Raw genomic sequence first — 17,637 nt, 5'->3', positions numbered from 1 at the left:
GCCATTATGCCATTTTTGCTGTTGGTGAGATGAAGATATCCAAGGTTTGTAAGTGACATTCCCAGCATCTCAGAGTAAGGCAATTAGAAAATTTTGATTTACACCCAAAGTCTTTTTTTTAGTCCCCATTGCTTGAATCACTGAGCCACCCTCCAACTTTCATACTTGAGAAGCTTCAGTTACTTAAACCCAGAGCAGCTGGGAAAAAAAAAAGAGCAAATATGATAGCAGGTGTGTGCTTTGGGGAGTTCAGAGACAAACTGGGAGTCTCTCCTTAGCAAATCACTTCAAAAATGAACTGTCTTATTAAAACAGTTCTTTATCATTGAATGTGTTCCATTTTTCACAATTTGGTTAAAAAGTAAGGGTTTACATTTGATTTATTTGCATTGGCAGGAAGTAAGAGTAGAATGTTTGAATCACTCACCAGAAATCTGAGACTCCAGAGAGTCAATCCATGTTTTTATAAGTCTCTCCCAATTCCATAAATTATGGAACTCTATTAAAATGCTATCATGTGCATAATTAGTATTGCTAGTGTGTTCTTCGCCAGAACTGAAATTATTTTCCTCAAATCATTACACTGCTTATGAAGATGATAAAAGGACTGTCTTAAAATACAACCAATAGTTTCCAAATCAGAAAATGCTCACTGACAAACTAGAAGACACAACCTAACCTCTTGCTTCCCAATTACAATAATTATTCTTGCCACCAATATTTATTAAGCGTTTATACTGTGTGTGCACCATACATGCTTTTTCTACTTATTCCTTGATCACCTTATGAAACTAGTATTACTAACTCCATATTTCTGATGAAGAAAGTGCTGTTTAATGAGGTAACTTGCTCAAGATCACACAACCAATGAAGGGAGTGACCAGGGTTTAAACCCAGGCTTACTGACTCCAGGCCTCTGCTTCTAAACACTACCTGATATTCCCTCATTCTCCCTGCGACCTTCCTCTAAGATATGAAGACAATTTTTTAAAAGATACATGCAACCAAATCATAGATGCAAGTGACAAGCCAAAGACAGCTCAACAGGTGGCAATACAGGGGTCATACACAGACAGGTAAAAGCATGATCTCTCTTGATTCATCTCTAATTACAGCTTTAATTAGATTAACCTCCAATCTAGAGCTTTAAATTTTGCACGGACTTGAGAGGTCATCCAGCTCAACTCTTTAACTTTATAGATAAGGACAGAAACCCAGAGGGGTGAACAGCTTTGTCCTAGGGAACAAAGGCATGTCTCTGGTTTCCCAGATCTACACTTTCTGTCACCCTCCTGTGTTTCATCAGATGAATTTGTCAGCATTCAATTGTGCCCAGCACATCTAGACACTTCCAGACAGAGGAAAGACAAAGCAGGCCCCATGTCCAGTCCCAGCCGAGGCAGTCAGGGTAACTGCATGCAACCATCAACAGTGTAAGGGGACATTTCATGAAGCATCAGCTTGAGTGACTGCCTACAGGGCCACATGCATTCTGGAAGAGAGACTCCACGGGTGCAGTAAGGTCTTATTTGCAGGAGTTGGCTGAACAAAAGAGAGAAGAGGGTCATTCAAGGCCCTGGTCACACATGGCAGGGTAGTTTACAGCCTGGTTTTCCAATTATTCAGGTAAACCTAAAGAAAAAGATGTGACTTTCTATATCTGCTACACACAGTGATACGAACCTTTGCTTCAGCTGGGTCACAGGTGCCAGAGACTGAGAAGCGAGCCTCGCGTGCAGGTGGCTCCAGCTGTGTTTTTGATCAGCCACAAATAGCTGTGCTTTGTACTAGGACCCTGACCCTGACAAGCCATCATCGTCACCAGAATGCTTTAGAGGCCAAGGGAAAGGCACGGAGCCACTAGAGCCATTGCGACATCGATCCTGGGAGGAGGGCCTGACTCAGCGATGCTAGACCCACTTGCCAAACTCTTCTGGCACCTGGGCCAGACTGGAAGACAGTTCTGGATCCTGTTCTCCTATAACCCTTCAGCACAAGCTGAAACCATTTCCTTCTCCCTTGGAAAACAGAAAGGCTACACGTGACACCTCCCATGAAGAGCCCATAGGAAAGTGACCGGCCTTGTTAGTGGGATGCCAGAGCGGAAGAAGCATCACGGACTGTGAAAGGGAGCAGAGGATGTGGAGTCCAAAGACTTCTATCCTGCCCCAGCCACTTCCTTACTGCATGAACTTGGCATGAGGCTTGAGCCTTCAGCATCTGTCCCCTTATCTCTAGAGGGGTGCATTCATGGTGCTCACAAGGCACAGGGCTGTTATGAGGCCACATGACATGAGCAAATTCACTGCAAAATTTCAAGCATTATGCAAATTTCAGTGGTCATATTTTTAAATAAGGAAGGCGTATCCATGGTTCTCCAGATGCACAGGCCAGTGGGGGACAGAAATTGTTCTAGTTTTAGTGAAGATGCCCAAGAAGGCCATTCGCTACAGTAAAGTGACAGAAGCACATTGGCAAGGAAACGTCATCCCAGCAAAGCTGTGTTCGCAGATGGACATCAGCTCCAGGAACAGCGAGACCACTACCAGTGACAGCTCACCCTTGGGAAGCCCCCATGGGCCAGGCAGCAGGCTAGAGCCCCGTCCCCTGCCTCTCTCCCTGCTAGGAAGGCAGCTTCTCACGCTCCAGTCCTCCTGTTCAGTCCTCAGCTATTAATGGAGCGTTCTTCCAGCCTTCTTTCCATTCCATTCTTAGTCTTCAAGTGGTTACATCCAGGGACATTCAATGTGCAGAGTTATTAATGTGTCCTGAAGGTGTGTCCTACTTTTTCTTTTATTTTTTGTTTTGTGGATAAGAAAGAGCCCCTGAGCCCCTAACATTCACAGAAAACCTGCAAAACAAGCATCATCACCCTCATTTTACAGATGAGAAAAACAAGGTTTACTGGTAAATAATCAGACACCAGCAACCTCACAGTCCAGTGGGGAACACAAAGTGGGCACACACTGAAACACATGGACAACCACTAAGTGCAAAGTCTGTGGTCACAGTTTCAAGTGCCCAGAGGGTCAGGATGGATTCATCCCTGGCCTCTGCTTCCAAACATCACTCCTTCAAAACAACACAATATAAAAACAAAAATCCCCTAAACCATTTCCACCTCTAAGTCACAAAAAGGTAAATGGGTTGGCAAAGGTGTACATCCAGTCTCCAGCTTGGCTTTCTTTAGTCTGGGCTCTAAAGCCAGACCCACAGAGGCCAAAGCGGCCCCTTGTGTGCCCATGGCCTTACTGCCATTTCCATTCCTATCATCCTGCTGCACCCAGCAGCTTGGCTGTGCCCCACCAAGTGCCACCAGCTGTTACAAGGCAAGAAAGTGGGCCATGGTCACCATCATTTTTAACGCCTTGAGGCCCTTGTTCTCTCTGGATTCATCTGCCTCATCAGAGCATTTGTCTCTGCCACCAGGAGGCTGGTAAGGGGTCTGCCCTGCAGGGAGAGTGGACTCTGCATGCCTTTCTGGCAGCCCAGCCCCCAGGTCAGCCCCCAGCAAAGTGGATGAAGCGGGTCTCTGGAGCCCTCGCCCAGCTCCCTGCACCCCTGCCCGGCCCTCTGCCTGGCCCTGTGCTCAGCCCAGCAGCCAGCAGAACCCAGAACTGACGGAGCCGGCATGCAGCTCCCCCATCTTCTCACTTCCAAAGACCCTTTCATGTTCCACCACAATAACACTGCCTTCACCCAGATTTGCCAACCACATGAACTGTCCTGATAATTATCTCCCCCTCCCATGCATACATTTGTCCCAGATAGATGGCTACTAACAGAGCACCTGCTCAGCATAGAAAACCCCAGCTATCGCACCAAGTCGACAGATATTGTCAGCTGAGAACGGAGAACCTTGACATTTTAGTTACTCTTTATAGCTTTATCTTGAATAAATGGGAAGTTTCCATTAAATGTTTTGAAATATTAAAAAGAGTTCTCTGGCCACCATTACGCCCTTTATGAGATGGCGGAGTGTGAGCACTCCAGGTTGGAAATTACAAGATAATGTTCATAGTATTTTTCCTCTTCGGGGTATTTGTACTTTCCTTAAATTCCAAATATCCTTCAAGATTCAAAGTACTGAATCTCAAATAATTTCATTTCAGGCAGCAAAAGTGTAAATACTGGGGGCTCAGGAGGTGAATAGGCCCTCCCTAGTGGCCCTATTGTGCCTAAGCGAAGGGTGTTCCAGGGCTGCAGGAAGCTGAATATTCAGTCAACGTTGAGGCTAAGAGTCAGGAGCGGGGAAATAAGCACAAGTCAACCATCCATGAAGAACCTACCCTGCGTCAGGCACCGTGCTCAGCAAATTAACCACAGACTCTGCCCTCCTAGGTGTGCTTTGGGCATGAGTCTCCCCTTCACAAGAAACAGCAAGTGTATCAGCCTGGGCAACTTACCATTCAAGAGCATGAAAGAAGCTTAACTGAGACCTTCCTGACATTACCCCCAGGAGAGGTCTAGGGAGAGGAGTACCAGACAGGTGGTCACTAGCTCCTTACACCCAGAGTCCCTGGGGGAAGGTCCACAACAGCAGCAATGAAAAGAAGGGCAAACACGGAGCAAAGAAACTCCCTCCCTGCCCAGCACATACCAGGTGCTCAGAAAGAGATTTGTTGAATAAATGAATAGACGTAAGACTCTCATTTCCTTTTACATGAAATAATTCCAAAGGAGATAATCACTTATCAGCAACAAGCTATCGATTTTTTTTCCATTTTTAATTTATATCTATTATGCATCCACATAATATAGAGTCAAAAGGTTCTAAAATGCTTGTTGAAAAAAAATTCCTCTTCCTTACCCACCATTTCCCCTCCCTAACACCAACTACTATCAATTCCTCAGGTTCTTACCAATTTTTAGCTTTTTTCCTAGCATGGAAAGTGAGGATTTAGCTTTTGCTACCCCTCGCCCATACTCCTCAACAGCCATGTCATAGTCTCCTTCAGATCTGTGTCCTATGTCTGCACTACCTCCACTGAAAAGGGTCTCCTCTCACACTCCTATCTGCCCCTCTCTTGGGTTGGACTCTGTTTCCTGAATCCCTTGTCTCCCTGGGATTCAGGTAGCCAAAGTAAATGATGGAGAACCTCTTCCAGTACCTTCACAAGAGAAGGCACTCTGGAGCTATGTTGTTTTGGGTTTTTGGTGTTAAGAGTGTTTTTGGTCGTTTGTTGTTTCTGAGATTTTTGCCCAGCTGAAAAGGGCTTTGTTCTCCCTTGTTGCTAGAGTGATGATTTGGTTGGATATAAAATTCCCAGCTGGAAGTCCTGTTCTTCCCGGATATTGAGGGCACTGCTCCATTGTCTTATAGCTTCCCATGTCAAAACACCCTGACAGAGCTGATTCCTGATCCTTTGTAATGTATTTTTTCTCTCCAGAAACTTGCGAGGGCGCCCAATTGCCTCTACTTTTCTGAAAGGTCGCAGTGACATGCCCTTGGTATGGGCCTGTTTCATCCATGTGTGTGGGCACCTAATAGGTCCATTCAGTCTGGAAAACAATGCCCTTGATGCCAAGAAAGGTATCAGAATGGTCTCACTGATGGCTTTCTCCTGTTTTATCACCTCTCTCTTTCTGGAACTCCTAGGATTCAGATGTTAGACTTGGATTTGGACAACTGTCATATTGTTTTAATTTCCATCTACTGATTGTTTTCTCTTCATTCCTATAAATTCATCGATTTCAATTCTCAACCATTTGTTGCCCTCCACTACCACATTTTTAATATCCAAGAGTTCCCTTTTAGTTCTTAAATGTTCCTTTTACAAGGAAATCAGCTTCTGTTTCAGGAACATGATATCTTCTCTTATCTCTCTAAAGACAGAAAAGAATGTTGGTAGTGGTTTTTTTCTTTAATTTTCTTCACCTTGCATAACTCTGTTTTAAATATGCATCCTTTGCTTGTTTGCTTTAGTTTCATTTTTCATTTTAAGGGACTTCCTCAAATATTTAAGTGTCCATAATTGACTGAACCTATTTAAGAGTGAAACAACAAAAACCTGACAGGTGCTCTGAGCGATGAGTGGACTTGTCAATAGGCTTCACTCAAGAGGGTCACGGTTGAACTCCCCGGTTGGGTAGACTCTCATCAGTCTTTAGGGCTTTTTCCTTAGGCTAATCTGCTCTGCCAGCCCAATGGATGTCAGAGAATGTTCAGATCTCCTGCCTAGAGAGTACAGGCTGAGGGGTGGCACTGTGAGAGCCATTTGGGGGCAGCTCAGAAGGCTGAGCCCTATTTGCACCCAGTGGACTGCCCTGAACTGAACCAGCCATGCCCCAGTCCAGAGAGCTCCTCCTTCACCCTCAACAGAAGACAGAAACCCTGCAGGCTCCAGCTGAAGCGGGGAAGGTACTGACTACTGGAATGGGAGTGGGGATCTAGGATCTAACTTCTTAAATAGACTCTGAACCAGTTTTTAGACCCATTTCTACCACCACTTTCAGACACCTGATCCCAAGCCTTAGGGAAGTTTTGAGCTACAAGTTTAATTGCCTCTGTCTTCCCCCTACAGCTTAGGATTCAGCTGTCTCATACGCACAGAGTCAGTCACTATTGTCCATCGACTTTCCGGCTTTCAATATTGTTGGTGTCTCTTCCTGCCACCACTGGGCTGCATGGAGGCAAGGCCTCCCCATGAGTCCAGGATTCAGTTCCACCCTTAACCCACCACCATGGCCAAGGAAGGCATTGCTTCCTGGGGTGAAATGGACATTAACACTGCTTTAAGAGAGGTGCTGAAGACCGCCCTCATCCCCCACAGCCTAGCTTGCACAACTTGTGTGTACTTGAGTATAACTGCAATGAGTCTGCAGAAAATCCTGGTGGAGGACCTGTGTGCTGCACACAAGATCAGCTTCTCTTAATCAAAGCTGGTCATAATGAAAAAGGAGGAATGGGGAGGCCTCTGCAAAATCCTCAGAGAAGCAAAGCCTGTGAAGCTGCTGGCTGCAGTTGTATAGTTGTTAAAGACCTTGACAAAGAATCCCAGGCCAAATATGTCATCAGACACAAAATGAACAAATAAAAACCCAGTCCTCAAATCTATACACGTATGGCTGCTGCTCTCTCTTTTCCATTCATTTGGTCTTGGTGGTTTATGCATTTTTAAAGATCCCCTGACCATGACTTCAGTGTGGTTTTGGAAGAGAGCAAGGAGTCTGCCGTATTTATCTGCAATTTCTAAACTATTGTGTTTTTTTCTCATTTCCATGTCACTTTGTTATATTTTTGTAAAATATAGCACATATTCTGAAAAGTGCTTTAAACATATTTTTTACAGATTAATGAATAAATGTATGTCAAACTCTCATGTAACTACCATTCAGATCAAGAAACAACAACTGTGCCTGTACCCAGTGCCCTCGCCGCATGCCCCCTCCCTGTCAACATCCACTCTCTGACCATTGCTGTAACATTTCCTGACTTTCCTTTTGGTTTTACCACTTTTCCACCTGTACCTTAGGAGACAGTTTAGTTTTGCCTGGTTTTAGTGTTTTGTGAATGGAACCTCACTACCCACATTCTTTGTCTTGCTTCTTTTAATCATACATTCATGAGGTCCACTCCTATTGTTGTGTCTCAGCTATTGCTTTTTCTGCATCTTTACCTTTTCATGAAAAATACTTTATAACATTAATTTAAAAAATGAGAGGTATTAGGGAGCTGTGGAGGTGGCATGTAAAGAGAGAGAAGTTAAATAATTTGTTCAAAGTTTAGAGAGAAAACCCTCAGATTCAGAAATACTCCTCTCTGAAGTGTGGACCATAATCAAACTCCCCCAAGCAGGTGGAAAGCTGCCCTAAAATGGCTTTCCAGGGAAGTCTGGCTCATGTCCCACTTCTGGGGGTCCACACTCATTTTAGTGCCCATGTTCCATCAGGAAATGCCCTGGCTTTGAGCTGGTGATGGCGATGTCTTCTAAGAGGTGGTCAATGTCTCCTTCAGCAATTCAGTATCTTTTAAGTCAACCATAGCCCCAAGAGATGTGAATCTCTATAGCTAGTTAATTCTTGATATGAGGAAAATGGATAGAGGCCAGAAATTCCTTAACAAAGAATCTAGTTATTCAATTCTAAGAAGGCCAAAGAATGGTGAGAAAATGGCAATTAAAATTCACTTAGCACAGAATTCCTAAAATGTCATTAAAGATCCTTTGAGGGTGGTCCTACGTTTTTTCAGATAAGGAAACTGAAGCTCCTATGAAGTGAAACTATTTGTTTGAGCTACAAACCACATTGGCCTGTTTCAAGGCTGTAGTATCTTCACCTGTGGAGGGCAGGTGTCTGAGACCCTAGGTTCTGGCTCCTGTGGCCCACAGGCACGTGAACCCCACACTAAGGGAACAGCCACTATGGAACATGTACCTTCATGCTCTGTGTTCTCCACAGCCCTTTGCAAATGGGGGTGTGACTCTGTGTGTGTGTGTAGGTGTGTGTACAGATGTGCACTTGTGTAGTTGCAAGCAAAGAGAATTACGTATGTGTTATGAGTCTCCCCACGATGCCAGGATTCTCCAAGTGGAAAGATGTTCGTCTCCTGATAACTCCATGAACAGAGGGAAATTGCATCTATACCCCAGAAGGCACGGTGGGCCTCTTTAAGAACATAGAGCTGCCTCAGAAAAGAGCCTGGGGGAATGGCCACTTCTGGGGGCTCAGTTAGCATCCACAGAGCAGTTGCAAAGCGCCCACCACGCTCTGTCCCATGTGGCACATCTGTCTCATTGGCTAGTTCTTGATATGAATTATCATATCAAGGTTGATACATGAAACTGAGAAAACAGTACAAAGCTAAACTCTGATCAGACACTCTGTGCCTCAAACTGAGAGAAGGAAGCAAGCAGCCCAGGTGAGAGTCACTGGAGAAGGGGTCTTCTGTGCCCCCATGGCCCTTGGTGACCTCTGCTGCAGGCCTGCACTCTGCACTTGGATGAGCAGTGCCCCTGCCTCTGATGCCTCACTGTCTCCACGTGTTCATGTGGGCCCAGGCCTCTGGCTATGGCCCATGAAGGGGTGGACAGCAGGAAGGTGCCCAGGCTCTGCAGGGAGGCTGTAGCTCTACCCTGAGGCGGTCCTCTGTCTGCAACCTGGCAGGTCTTGTTTCTGGATGGCGCACCCTGTCCCACTGTCATATAACCCCAGTGTCAGAAGCACCCTGGCCAGCAGATCGGCCCTCTCTGACTCCCGGGCAGTCTCAGAAGCATGTGGCAGGAGTGGGATGAGGGTTTCTTAGTTGTTTGTTTTTTAAGTAGGGCCTGTCACTGGCAGAGATGACTAAGCCTCCCTTTGTCAGGAAGAACAGAAAATGTGTAAGTGGAGAACCTAAGGGAGAACAGCCCATCTGGGAGGCTGTCATTGGGTTTTCACGGGAAATCTCCCTGGACAGAGGCGAGTCCCCCGGGTGTCACTGGAGGAAGGCAAGGTGCCACTGTTTTCTTGAATTTAAAAGTATGTCCTCCCAGCCTCGGGGTTGGCAGGTAGCAGAGTAGAGGCAGGGAAAAGAAAAGCCGGAGGGTGGCTGGAAGCACAATCAAAGCGGTGCAGGGATTGTGTGATTCTTTAGATTTTCTGAGATAGTTAATATTTAATACTTTGCCAAGTACATCCCAACTATCTTATCATGACCCATGCCTGTGTGCCTCCAAATGAGAAAGGCAGACACCATCCTCCTCATGTAAACTAAACTGAAAGATGAAATGATGGAAGACGTCTTAGCGTGGGGCTGCTGCCTCCCACGCTGGAGGAGGAAGCCAGCAGAACTGCAGTTCGGAGCCTCATTTTCCCAATGAACAAGGGCCTGGTTCCATCCCAGCCAGGACTTCATCCATGTCTGCCCACCTTCCAGTCACAGAAGGACAAATACTGTGCGACTCCACCTCTATGAGGCCCCTGGAGCACACAGATTCCCAGGGACGAGGGACACTGGCGGGTGCCAGGGCCTATGCGAGGTGCACAGGGAGTTAGCGCTCACCGGGGACCGAGTGCGGGCGTGGGAGGATGAGGAGCTCTGGACATGGAGGGTGGGGACAGCTGCACAATAGCATGACGGCGCTTAAAGACACTGAACATATGTATGCTTTCAAATGGATGCAATGGTAAATTTTATGTGACATATGCTTTATCACAATGAAAGAAAGGAGGCTCCATCCTAAAATGAGCAGTTATGCCAGCAGAATGCGTCTATAACATGAGCATGGTTACCTCAAGAGTAAGGACTAGTTCTTCAGACAAGTTATGATCAGCTGTTCAGGACCAATAGATGAAGGAATGGGACACAAGGAAAGCCAACAGCCCACCGACTCACCAGGCACACAGATCTATCGTGGCAGTTAGATGGGAAATGAGGCTGCATGCTCACCCTTCACTCCACCAGCCTGTGCCACGCTGGCCGTGATGGGCAGCTGAAGGCCCAAGCTACCTTTCTAGAACTAACTCCCAGGGCCTTCACCTGCCTCCTGGTGGTAGTCTGTCTGTCACCAGGTCCCATCACCAGGAGAATCAGAACTGGAAGATAACCCAGGTATCACCCAATTCAGAGGGCCACAGGGCGCCGGCTGCAGCAGGGTCTACCAGCCTCCCCTACAGCCCCCACTGAGGGATGGGGACTGGGAGGGAAAGAAAGAGATGCAGCGCACCTGCACGTCCCGGCTCTGCTGTCCTTTCCATGTTGCCAACCTTGGACATCTTTTCCGACTGCTGTCTTTTGTTTTATTTAGAATCAAAGCCCCCCTAAGTATGGTATAGCAAGTTGTACATTGACTTGTGGTTAACAGAGACCAGGACAACAGGGACTTCCTCTTGGGAGGTACTTACTGGGTGCCTCACGTGGAGGCCCAGGCCGCGCCTGGCTGTCCTCCTGTGCTGTGGCTCCACTGTCAGAGGGCGCGTCTCCAGCCGGCTGTGCTCTGACATGGCTCATCGCCAAGACTGCACTCACGCCGCGGGAAGGGAGATGAGTAAGAGCGGGCACCCTGGGTGGGCACTCTTCCCCTCTACGGGTGGACCTGGAAGCCACACACGGTGCTTCAGCTGACATGCTGTTCACTAGAGCTTCATCCCACCACCTCACCAGCCACAAGCGGCTGCCCCCTGAGGAGGATTATGCCAGGCTGCCATGTTCCCGGCTGAAACTTCTATTACTGCGAAAGGTGGGGAGAGCAGGCTTTGGGTGACAATGAGTCATTTTTGCCCATAGTGGGGTCTGTGATCCTTTTGTGTGAACCACCCCCACCATAATGTGCTCACCATCAAGGGGTCAGGTGTGGTGTGGCTGACTAGGGACCCGCATGTCTGATACTGTCCTCAAGCTAACCAACCATTACCACAACTGGCAGTGAGATCAAGCTCCCGACTTCTCAGACTAGTCAAGGCACTAGAAAGATGAGGGCTTACAATCTGCCCAGACAGCCTGACTATAAACCATCCGTTGCCACATCACAGCTGCGTTCACATGCCTCCATGGCATGGCTATGCCCTAGGGCAGCACAGGGTCCAGATACACTAGCAGGTCACAGCTATTGAAATGGGCCTCTACCTGATGTCTGCTCTCTACCCACTGAGAATGGACCCTGAGGGGCCACTGGCCTATGCATTTGGGGTGGAGGAAAACAAGCTTAATGTGCTTCACAGGGTGGCCCCATGTTGTCCCTACTTTTCCGTGGCACTCTCATCATGCTAGAGGCCAAGACAAGGTAAAAATCTCCCTTCTTCATCAATACAAAGCCATTTCTGCAACCGTGGCGCTGTGCCCAGCTTCACGACTCATTCTGTGACAAGCACTTGTTCCCTGGCTGGGATGTCCTGGGCCTCCTGGCCCAATCCCTTGGCCTGGCTACTGAAAGGAAAGTGATGGGGACAGAGGCCAAAGTCAGTGCGTCTTTTATGCAGACTTGCTCCTGAAAAGGGAAAGCCTATTTGTGGTTCTGCTACTTCAAACCTATGCAAGTACTTTATGGACTCTAAGTCCATAAAACTGGCTCCTTGGACAGATGCCCATCCTGCCACCCCAAATCCCATTTCTTAGCTACCACCAGTTAGCCAACAGTGCATACAAAGAGCACTGGCTCTGGCACAGGTGACTTCAATGTTATTTAGACCTGAGCAAAATCTTACTTAGCCTAAGTTTCCTTTTCTTGCAAAGTCAGATGATCTTCAAGTTTTTTTATTTCCAATGATCGTTAGCCCTTGATTTCTACCACAGTTGAGTTTAATTGGGATCCCATACCCCAGGTAGACTCTGCTGTGAACAAAGCACATGTGTTCAGCGGAATCCAATGAAATCTATGGCTGTCCACAAATGCCAAGGACAGGCCAGCACTGAACTCAGCCATAACAGCCAAACAATGCAAAGGAAACCACTCAGGACCCAAAGATGTGGCTACCTTAGGCCCTTGGCACCTGCCAGAGGTAACATTTACACTGTGTTTAATATTAACACTTTCCCATGCCACCTTCCCAAGAGGCATACTCCGTGCACTTTCAGAGGGTTTGCTCTCAGATCAGGAAAGCAGGAGAGGTACAGACAGTTCTCCCTTGGCAAGAAGCAGCAGAAGGAAACTGAAAACTCAAACTCGCTGATTAAATTTTGATTCTGTGTCATCGTCTTTCAAACACCAAGGTAAAGGTGCCAGCCCACACACATTTTTCACCAAGTGTCCTTTCCATCAGCACACAGAGAACAGAATCAACCTCACCCATTTTAAAGCCCCAGCTTTCTGAGGAGAGGCCATCAGGGCTGCTGTGTTGCCTGGAGCCCTGTCTGGAAATTCAGACGGCAGCATGTGGTGATGTGAGCAGGCCCTGCTCGCTCTTTGGTGGACATGCCTCATTCTGAGTGCGAAAGGCTCATCTTGCAGAGCCCTCTGCTTTGTCTTCTCTGCTCTGTCCAAGACCTGTCCCATTTTGCTACTTCATTCTTACATTCCAGCCAGACCCTGACTTACCTCGACCTTCAAGCTCCAGGTCAAACCAGGGGCCGAGTGACAGCTTCCCAGAGACATGGAGCACCCGGGCTGAAGGCAAGGGGGAAGCCCCTTTCTACTCACCGCCCAGATCGGTCTCCCATCCTGGCTCTAGGCTGCCCATCCTCTCTGCTCTTGATCTCTGTGCCACCACCTGACCACCAACTGCCATCATGTGGATCCTTTCCCTGGCTGCCTGCCTCCTGTCCAGTCTGGACTCATAAAGTCAGTTTGTTCCTTCAACTCTGCCTGCTGTCCCGATTTCTGCTCCCCGAGCTTGTGACCCACGCTCAGACTCCCCGCAGCCCCAGAAGCCCTGCTACTCGGTTGCTGGGATTCGCCCCAGCCTGGGCCTGTGCAGGCCTTCTGAGAGTTGGGCCTTATTTGGCCGTTGGCTCTCCTGAGCCCGGGTCCCCCTGCTGCCCTCAGCTACACTAACCTCTCTCACTGAGCTTTAGGACTCAAGGGCAGCCCAGATCCATGAAGCTTTCTTGTATGGTAAACAGTTAATAAATACTCAGGGAAATTAACATACTGTTGAAAACCAGAAAAGGCAGTAGCCTGCTGTGTATTATTATAAGAATTCCTACAGCTGGGATTTTGTGAGACTCCTGCTTTCCAAAACATCACCAATAGAGATAATTCTTGTAATCAAAAAATTAAACGGGTCCCGGGCTCCTTAAGTGAGTTCAGAAAAAGGGACTATGACATTTCCCACGATATTTTGCCAGGACTGTCTCTCTTTCTTTTGGCCTTGAGCCTAGAATGGATGCATACTCAGCTTGATTCTTCACACCAGCCTGGCATGAGTCTGAACATGAATTTATCCAGGCATTTCCAAAGGGCCACACGAACAAAGATGGGCCAGAGCCACCCTTTCTGCTGCAGCCTCAGACATTCAAATGCCTTTTGTGAGTTCTTAGGTCCAGCAAACTCATTGGTTTCTGAGTTAATTCCACAGAAGCCCCGAAGGCCAAGAAACAAATTTCAGGGTTGGCCCAGACAGGATGCAAAGCACTGAGTCCCATAGATACCCACTTGCCTGCTCATGGGATGGCTCTAGCAGTGCACAGGCCGAGGAAGCCTGGGCCCCAGGGCACACCCTCCAGCCCCAGGGAGGGGAGCCTCCACTTGCTCACACCTACAATCTCCAACACCAGACCCCTCTTGCACCTCCTCAGGCCCTTTGACCGCATTTCTGGGATAGACATGGCTGCAAACATTTAGTACAGGCTCCAAACATTTAGTGCACTGGAAAAAGCAAGCACTTAGAGTCACACAGTAAATGGTTCAAATCCTAGCTCCCACATTTCCCACATGTGTGACCCTAGGTGGATGCTGCCTATATTTGTTTCCTTGTTTGCAAACTACAGTTGAAAATTCTAGAGTTGCAGAGTTGTTATAAAGATTAAAGTTCTTGGCATGTGATACAGGCTCCAGAATCATCATAGGTAGCAGAAATCATTATTAGTGTGCTTAAAGGTAAATGGCAGCTAAATGGAAGATGTGATCCAGAACCCCTGGACTCTAAGGCATTCTTGAAGATCAGGATCCTGGCCTGGCCCTGAGAAGAGTTTGGCTAAATACACAAACGTGAACAGCAGAGGTTGACGTGTGGGATCTTTGAGAGCAGCTGGAAGACAAGTTCAGACGCCTGCTTGCCCATAAGTGGGATCGATATCTCTGTAGAGGTCTTTTCAATGCAGCATTTTAATATGAAGGCAAAGTTGACGATTCCAGAAAGAATGTCAGGCAGGAGGGAGTTTATTCCACAAGAGATTTATCAGAGATTTCTGTGCTTGTGTAGGTGACTGGTTTGTGGCAGAGGGATCTATTTAGGCTTTTCCATCCTCTTTATCTGCTCTGAAGTCCCTTCAGAGATTTCTTTATGACTTTATAATGCTAATTTCTTCAAAAATTCTTGAAGGATTTGACATGTGTGTATATATACATGCATGTGAGCATACAAACACTGGAAAAGCTCTCGTTGCATGACGTATTTCCACGCCCCGCTCCCCTCAGCCGTCACCAGAGGTGCTGCCAAGGCAATGACAGCCCTCTGCGTCTGCCCTCCAGTTAATCCTGAGCCCATAGGCTCTGTTCTTTCTCCACACCTCACCACTCAGCCTTCTCTATCAGTAACGAGCTCATGGTAATTATCTAACACTTGTTATAAGGAGGCACCAGGTCCCTGGGAAGTATTTAACAGATGGTTTTGGTGAAGCCCCAATACCAAGAAAGCCAGTGCCTGCTTTGCCCGTATTTGGCATTTCACTCCCCAAGGTTGCCTGAGGAAGTTGTCAATAATCCTCTGGTTGCATTGACGTCATACATAAACGCGCTGTCTGGAAGGGAGCCTGGCCTGGCTAGAAGAGCAGAGTTAATCTCCACCTCTGACCTCCACAGGATGTTCTTTCTAACTTGCCTTTCTCTCTGGTTAGCCCCATTCTTGAAATTCAAACCTTCAGTTCTTCTGAAGCTGCAGAGACACCGTGTGTGTGTGTGTGTGTGTGTGTGTCTCTCTCTCTCTCTCTCTCTCATCTGCCCACAGCTACCCTTCTTGCTGTCTCTTCCCTGCTTCCCTCCCTCTGTCTGGCCCCCACCCCTAGCCCTACATGGGTCTTATTCACCCTCAGACATTTGCCTTGAATGATTCAGGGCCCCTGAAAGTCACAGGCAAATCACAGCCAAGCCCCTTCTGCTGAAAGCGGAGGGTGGCCTGGGCTGGGCCTATGAAGCTCTCCACCCAATGCAGGTGACAAAATGAGGTGTGGACAGTTGAGAGCTCTCTCTCCGAGCTCAGTGAGCCATCTGATGAGTAAATGCCAGTGATAAGTAGGAACATGAAGGCCTTTCCAGACACTGCGCTTCTGTCTAAACCTGCCCCACCAGCAGCCCAGGCCACCTCCGATGCCTCTCCCAGGGACGTCAAGCCCGGGGCTGCCCTCCTCTGCTTTCCTCCTGTGCTTGGCCTCTCCCTCATCTGGGCCCAGTGTGAGGAACTATGTGCCATCAGCTATCATTTGATGCAAATACCCCAACCCCCCACCCAGACGTATGACCCTCCACATACCCCTACTCGATCAACAGTGATCTCACTAGTGTGACAGTAACAAGTGGACTTGGCTGGTGCTGCTCAAATGGTAGCCAACCTCAAATGCCACTGCCTGAATGAAGCCTTTCCTGACCACACCTAAAAGTGTGTAGGAAGTCCCAGAGAGCTCCTCGAGCCCTCTCTCCCTTCTATCAGCAATGATTTTGTGACTCTCCAACTGGTTCCTGTTGCCTGAATCTGATCGTAAACCCCTGGAGGGTGGGAGCCATGCCGGGGCTCTTACCCCCACTGCCCTGTCTCCACAGCACCTAGCAGGTGACAGAGCAGGGCAATGATGATGACACCCTCCCCCACGGCCCCACCCCTGGTGTGGAATTAGTAAGCACTCAATAATAAAAATGACACTTTCCATTTGAATAATGCCGCACAATTTCCGAAGAGCTTTTAGAAACACTATCTCTAAGGAGCTAATGCTTCATACAAAAGCCTATGAGTTAAGCAGGTATAATTGGCACTAAGCAACAGATGGAAACTGAGGCCCAGAAAGGTTGAGTGACCTGCCCAAGGGCAGAAAGCCAGGCCTGCATGTTTAGAGCCGTCAGCACTTTCCTCTATACTGCAGAGTCTCTCCAGACACTTGAAATGCTAGGCTGGAACCGACCATCAGTGAATCAACTCAGGCAAGTAAGACACAGGTCAGGAAAATCCGCACCTTCTACCAAACCCTGCACTTGGCCTCCTCTGACATTTACAGCAATAGAGAGGGGTCCAGTGTTTCCCACACCTTGTCTTCTAAAACTGAAGCCCCTTGTCCAGGGCTTGATGCACAGCAGGACTGAAGGATGGAAAAATAAATAACACACAAATGAGCAAGCCTACAGCAGGAGATGTGTGTCTAAAACTGTAACCAGAATAGATTTCAAATCTATGGAACCCACAAGTTTAGGAAGAGCTGATTTCAATTAACAGAATCACAAGTGTTTAAGATAAAACAGTGATTACATGAGCAAAGGCCCACCAGAGTAAACAAAGAGGTTTCTTATTTACCTTCAAAAGGCAAAACTCAAGAATCCTACATGGGAGAAAAGGAAAAGAAAAAAAAATGATTCAGGCAGAAACCCCTCCTGACTCCAAAAGGATAAAACGACTCAAAGAAAATGTTTTAAGAAAAATAAACAAGATTTACTAGAAATGGCTGGCTACACGGAGACAAAAATGACTTTGGCTAAGCCAGAATTTGAAACTGTCCTGATACGTACATGACAGCATGTAGCACTTGCAGCTCAGCATCTTTCCAACACCCCTTAAATGCAAAAACTTCGCATGCTGATGGAGTTTCCCTTGAATTGTCTCCCCAATGCAGAGCTGCCCTGCTGCCCCTACTGTGGCGGAGCTGAGAGCATAGGCTGAAGTTCGGGCCCCAAGGAGGCAGCCTGCTGTGGGGGACCCCACCATGGGGCAGAGGTTTGCACACTGCCCTGCGGGTGGCCACAAAGGGTGTCTGCTGAGTCAGGATGTAGAGAAGCTGTAGGTGCTGAAGGCTGATCACCGAGGTCACAGGTACGGAGACCTCCAGAGAACCCAAAGCATCCTGACAGGTCCCCAGGACGC

At 47.7% G+C, this 17,637-nt stretch overlaps 1 protein-coding gene and 1 pseudogene across 27 annotated transcripts in view; one reads left to right on the top strand and one right to left on the bottom strand.

The window, feature by feature from the left end:
* The window catches only part of CACNA1C (calcium voltage-gated channel subunit alpha1 C), a 654,724-nt gene that overhangs the window by 492,821 nt on the left and 144,266 nt on the right, over positions 1-17,637 (bottom strand). The gene's annotated exons all lie outside the window — the stretch shown is intronic.
* LOC140846623 (small ribosomal subunit protein eS12-like) lies at positions 490-11,008 on the top strand (annotated as a pseudogene).

Source organism: Manis javanica, chromosome 15 (genome assembly GCF_040802235.1).
Source record: "Manis javanica isolate MJ-LG chromosome 15, MJ_LKY, whole genome shotgun sequence".
Lineage (NCBI taxonomy): Eukaryota > Metazoa > Chordata > Mammalia > Pholidota > Manidae > Manis > Manis javanica.
The sequence above is the reverse complement of the archived record's forward strand: the minus strand, read 5'-3'. Positions and strand labels throughout refer to the sequence as shown.